The sequence below is a fragment of the Sinocyclocheilus anshuiensis genome, unplaced genomic scaffold, assembly GCF_001515605.1.
Source record: "Sinocyclocheilus anshuiensis isolate Anshui unplaced genomic scaffold, SAMN03320099.WGS_v1.1 scaffold1421, whole genome shotgun sequence".
Taxonomy (NCBI): Eukaryota; Metazoa; Chordata; class Actinopteri; order Cypriniformes; family Cyprinidae; genus Sinocyclocheilus; species Sinocyclocheilus anshuiensis.
The window spans coordinates 88821-95215 of NW_015548279.1; positions in this window are offsets into that span (position 1 = coordinate 88821).

The window sequence follows — 6395 nt, forward strand, 5'->3', positions numbered from 1 at the left end:
TGGGTTTTAATGTTTATGTCTCGTCGCTCCGGCCGGACAGGGCATCACAATATGGTAAGGGGCATAACATTTCCGTCACACGCTTGAGGTATTCGGCCAATCACAACGCTCTGGATAGCTGGCCAATCAGAGCACACCTCGCTTTTCAGACCGATGATCTTTGTAAAAATCGACGCGTTTCAGAAAGGCGGGGCATAGAGGAGAAACAATAATGTACAGTATGTGGAAAATAATGTTTTTTGAACCTTAAACCGCATAAACACATTTCATTACACCAAATACTCAAAATAATGTTCTTTTTAGCAACATCATATGACCCCTTTAATAATGTCAGATAACTTTGATAGAAAGGTCGGCTATGTAACGAATTAGGCTGAATAGCTGTAAGCTGTTAAATTTAAGTACATTTTAGGTCAACCAATTACCAAGCAATGCTTAATTTTGTTCAGTCTGTGGTGTAAAACGGTTGCATTAGCAATTAAAGATTGAAAAAAAAAAAAAAAAACACGTAAGCAAAACATGGTCAGGTCAAAGTGTCTGAATAATTTTTGGTCCCAAATGTGCATCAGTTTTACTGGCAGTCCACTGTATGAATAATTTTTGGGTATAATATGTCACTTAGGCCTACATAAATGCAATATAGTGTCCTGTCCTGCACAATATAGTGTTTGCAATATCAAATATTATATCTGGTGTCTAAACAATTTTCTCTGTGTATATAGGCTGCACGAGCAGTATTAGCCTATAGGCTAGCCATAAATATCCTTACATTCAGCCTATTGTCTTGCAGTACCACTGATAGTCAGATGAGGGCATAGTTTACCGCTCCCCCACCGGACCCCCGCCTAACAAACTGTGCGGTAAATGAGGGAGATTATCGGAGTGAGCAGGCTAACAGTTTACTATCCCAATCGCCTTTACTGGAACATTGCTTCCTAATCTTCGCCGAACCCTGATTGGAACAAGACTTGAGAGGCAAGACAGAGAACCAGTCAGAGCTAAATTCACCGGCCTCCTTATAAGACAACATCTTTCACAGAACCACTGCCATTTTAACACATCACCTTCAAACACTTTTGTGTGCAGAGATGGTGGTTTGGGTAGCATTTTATATTTGGTGGAATTTAGTCATCATAATCGTTTGAAAAACAAAAAAAAGTATTATTAAAATATTTACTGTAAAAACAATCAACTTAAAATAAAATATATTTAAAAAAGAATAAACTCATTAAAAAAGCATTCCAGTTAAAATTTTGTGACCACAGACGATTATCTTTAATAATTACAGTGAGGTGTCTCCTTATATTTTAAATTAAAACCTAATATTTAATTAGGGTTATTAACAGCATATGCTCTCTTCTCATGCTGTGTCCACTCTGAAACTGACCACCTGTTGTACATTTCTGCCGCTCGACCTAAGACCTGGACACGTTCCTCAATCGAATAATCTCCACGCCTTGCGCTGACCGAATTACTGAAGCATCTCTAAGTCCATAATGCTTGTCTTAGACGCGGTGCATCTGTTGGCATCTTGCATGGTGATATTGGATATTGTGTAATTACAGGCAGGGAAGAGGAGTTGGACAATCTGGGATTAAGGGGGAGAAAGGAGGGGGAGGCGTGTGGTAATGACCTGTCCACAGAGTTCCTTTCCATCCTGTCCCAGCCTGGACCATTTAGTTTGCAGGTGATGGGGCAGAATTTGTGGGTTATTAAAGCAGTGATTCAGTTCCAATTGCAGGCAGAGTGCAATTACATTTCCTGTGAGAGAGGACGTTCCAAAACCCTACCATAATTATTAAAACAATGCAAAATTTCTCTCAGATATACTTTTTAGTTTCAGTTTAGTGTGCTTTATTGGCACTAATATAAAACCATATTAAAATAATAATTAAAAAAAATCCATGTCATGACCTCTTTAAACAGAACTAAAAAGATAGTATAGGCCTATCTTATATTAAAAGTTGGGGCTGAAGCTTTCTCTATCCGCTCCCCTTATCTCTTCTTTTTCCTTTTTCTAACTTCTCTCTTTGCATGTACTAATTGGTTAATTCACCGCAGTCATCTGAATATTTACAGCTCGTTTTATGTTGTTATGTCTCCAGTGTGTATTGTAACTGCTAAATTGAATCAGGCGGTGTTTCTGCTAAAAGCATGTTTAAAGATTCATCATTAGTAACTGGTAAACTCTCACTAGTTATGCTTTTAAAGAAGAGTCTCTGAGAAACAGGACGACACATCCAGTTGACTAGAAAATAACAACGTGATCTCATGCTAATTCGTATGTATTTTACGTAAAATGTGGTTCTATAAAACGTACATTTACTTATGTTTTTACAGGCACTAAAACGTACAATACTGACGTATTTTCAGCATCTAAACGTACAAATACTTACGTATTTTTAGCATTTAAACGTATAAATATTTACGTATTTTCAGCATTTAAACTGATGTATTGAGGACAGCTAAAAATGAATCCTTATGATTAGAATATTTAAATCACGGCATTAATTTTATTATTATTGTTGTTTTAGTTGTCATATCAATGACCTTGTTTTCAATTGCATTATTAAATTGTTTACTTATTTACTTAATATGAAATGATAACATTTCGTTCTGTTCTGTGTGATTTCTGCTAACAAGTGTCCTGACATTTGATCCTACCCGTCAGATTGTCCTACCAGGATTTACTGCGCATGCACACATCAATATTGCATCCTTTTTCTCATGCTGAACAATATTTAATGTATCTGCATTACTGTAAGGGTAGGTTTAGGGTTGTGGTAGGTGTAGACGTTAATAAACCATAATTTTACAGGCAGCATGTTTCGTTGTCGAATTGTACTACCCGCTGTTTTAAAGGGAGGTAACAAAATCTGGGAGGTAGCAAAATCTGACAGGGTAGCACAAATCGACAGAACACCGGCTCGGTTCCAAGAATAGGCCTACATAATTTAAAAAAGACTTCACTTTAAACCCTTAGAATAATTAAGATTTCTGCAATTGTTTAACCTTTAGGCCTACTTGTAATATTTACTTTGTTTACCATGGGCCACAAAAGGCGTTGTCTCCGACATGCTGTGAGTGACAAATTAATAGAACTATAAAATACACCAAAAACACAACATAATTATGAAATGAAACAATTGTATTTGTGCGCTGTAATCCAAATCTTCCGAATCCATACGACTGCGAGGAACAGACCCAAATCCAAGCCTTTATTCTGCGATCTTCATCTTCGTCCCGAGCAGCGAGTCCAGACCATAAACAGCAAAGCCACTAATTGACGCGCTTTTTACAAATTCAAATGTTCAAACGGCAGGTTTTACAGCAGGATAATCGAACACTCATTGGCTCTCGCCTGCATTCGTCACAGATTGCGACATGCCGTGTTTCTGGTGAGATGTGTTTGAATGATACGCGTGCACCTTCACAAATTCACGGTGGATCGGGAAAATAATCTGGATAATATTTTCAGCGATTAACAACTTAAATTCTGCTCTGCACCTCACACAAACCTACTGTATACCGCCAGAGAGGACTGCGGCTGCAACGCATTGTCATTTGGATTACTTTTGGTACATGCTTTTGACATTTTTGCAATAAATAAATGATTGTAATTGCATTTATCTGTCTGTCATGTTTTTCTTATACTGTACATAAATAGTTATGTTTAGGTTTAGAGGTAGGAGTGGAATTAGCGACTATAAAAATATTTGTAATGCTATTGTTACTAAAATGGTTATTTTCCTGCATATTTCGTCAATTGCGTTTCATATCCTTTTATATTCGCTATAAAATGGGTAGGTTAAGGTTTGGAGGTAGGTTAAGGGGTCTAAAAATCTAAATCGCTTATTGCTAAAATTATAAAAATGCATGTTCGCTATAAAATGGGTAGGTTAAGGTTTGGAGGTAGGTTAAGGGGTCTAAAAATCTAAATCGCTTATTGATAAAATTATAAAAATGCATTGATACGAATATCTTGATATAAAAGATACGTAAATATTTTATGTTTTTTAGCTAAAACTACGTAGCGATTTGTACGTTTTAAACGTTGAAATACGTCGAAATTGTACATTTTAGCATCAATAAAAATGTGGTACTGTGGTGCGAAGAGGAAGATGATGAGACGATTGCTTGTCTCTTGGAAGAGGATTTGGAGGAAGATGAAGATGATGCAATCTTCCCTCCTAATCTCTCTTCCAGACCGGGCAGTGTAACAGGTGAGTCTCTCTCCCCCGCACGGGGGAGACCTGGACCTCATTGAAGTGTCCAGGAGGGCAGCTGCCAAACTCTCTATCGACTGGCCTTCACAGCAGGAGGGCCAGGGCCCAGAGAGAGACTTATACGATGGGAAGAGGCTGTCATCACGCACTTCCCCTGCCAAGCAGCCGATTCCAGCTGTCCCAGCATGTGTTGCAGAGATGTGCTATTTCTGGAACAAACCGTTCTCTCATAGAGTGCCTGTTAAAGGTTTCTCTAGGCTGTACAATATGGAGGACCTAGGGATGTTAAACCCCCCCGCCGGTGGAATTGTCGGTGGCAAATCACCTCCACCCCAATCGCCGGACGGCCTTATCCTCCACCTCCCCGTCACTGCCAGGACGGACAGAAAGGCTTTCTGCCTCTCTGTTTCAGAAAATCTGCTCCTCTGCCCTGGCTGAGCTCTGACTCTGCTGAGAATAGCGGGTCTCAGAGTGTCAGCTTATTTAGATGATCTGCTTCTCTGCACTCTGTAGCGGCAGCAGACAAAGACAGATACAAAAACACTTGTGTCTCATTTACAGAACTTGGGGTTCAAAATAAACGAGATAAAAAGCTGCTTGGTGCCCACACAGGAGATAATCTACCTGGGTCTCAGACTGAACTCAGTCCTGTATCAAGCGTTTCTGTCAGAGGAGAGCATCAGGTCGATTCGCGGCTGTTTATCCCTTTTTCAGAAAGGGAGAAAAGTTCCATTCAGACTATGTTTACGCCTGCTGGGACTGATGGCCTCAACTGTCTCGGTTATTCCTCTGGGGCTGCTGCGAATGAGGGAGTTTCAGTGCTGGCTTGCGGCGCAAAGTGATGGTGACCTCACTCTGCATGCGCGCTCTCCGTCACTGGAGAGATCGTTCGTTTCTCAAATCAGGGAATATGCTGGGAGCAGTTTCTCTGATAAAGGTGGTGACGACGGATGCTTCGCTCACAGGCTGGGGTGCAGTGTGCGAGGGCAGGATAGCGAAGGGAAAATGGCCCGTCCCGCTTCAGAACGCACACATAAACTTCCTGGAACAGTGTTTCTGGCATTAAAACATTTTGTACAGTTCCTAAGGAACCACCACGTTTTGATCAGATCAGACAACACAATGGCTGTGGCATACATAAATCGACAAGGGGGCACACGCTCCCCTGAGCTTCACAATCTGGCACGAAAATTCATCGCGTGGGCCACAAAGCATTTCCAGTCACTACGGGCAACGCATGTCCCGGGAATAGTGAATGTGGGGGTGGATCTCCTATCCAGGGAGAATCCACTGTACGGAGAATAGGGGTTGCACCGACTAATCGACTAGTCAACTTCAATGCTCTGCCATGAGGCTTTAAGCTTGACGTCGACTAGTTGCTGGTTCTATAGAGGGCGCAACAGGATAAGAAACCTTTCAATGACTTCCACATTTACACTCCGTTTCCAAACAGTTAAAATGACAAATAAATGCATACTCTGAAAGCACTCCACAAGACATGTGTGATTATATTACTGGATGCTCGAAATTGAACTGGAGAATGCACGTTTTAAACAGCTTATTGTACAGGTAAGTTAATCGCCGTTCTAATCTAATGCGCTGCTGCACTATAACGCACACACATAGGCTACAGACAGTAGCTCGTACATCACGCACACATCGCGTGTGCACAGAATCATTCAGTGTGGAAATGTATTGTCAACACTGTTCTGTGATTTCTCAATAAAATAGCTTAGAAACGGAAAAGTTCAAGCATATATTTCTTAATAACTAAATCCCACAGCTTCACTACTAGTAGAGAGACGCTGCCAGGTAGAATTAATTCACATGCAATCGCTATCACTAATGCATTCATATGAATGTAATCTTTACTGTGCTACTTTATCTGTATCTGATTTAGAATGAGCAGAAATCTGTGAGAAATATAACGACCCAAAGACAAAATGAATGAGCTGTTATAGGAGCAATAGCCATGTGGGCAGCTCTGTGTCATATGCCATAGCTGTGCACAAGGTGTTTGTCACAGCTCCAGACTTATTTGTTCATTAATGATGTCATCAGCGACTAGTCGACTTCGACTCGACTTTCATCACATAAAAGTTGACTTTAAAAAATCAGAAGTCGTTCAACCCCTAATGGAGAATGGACTCTCCACCCTCAGGTAGTGAG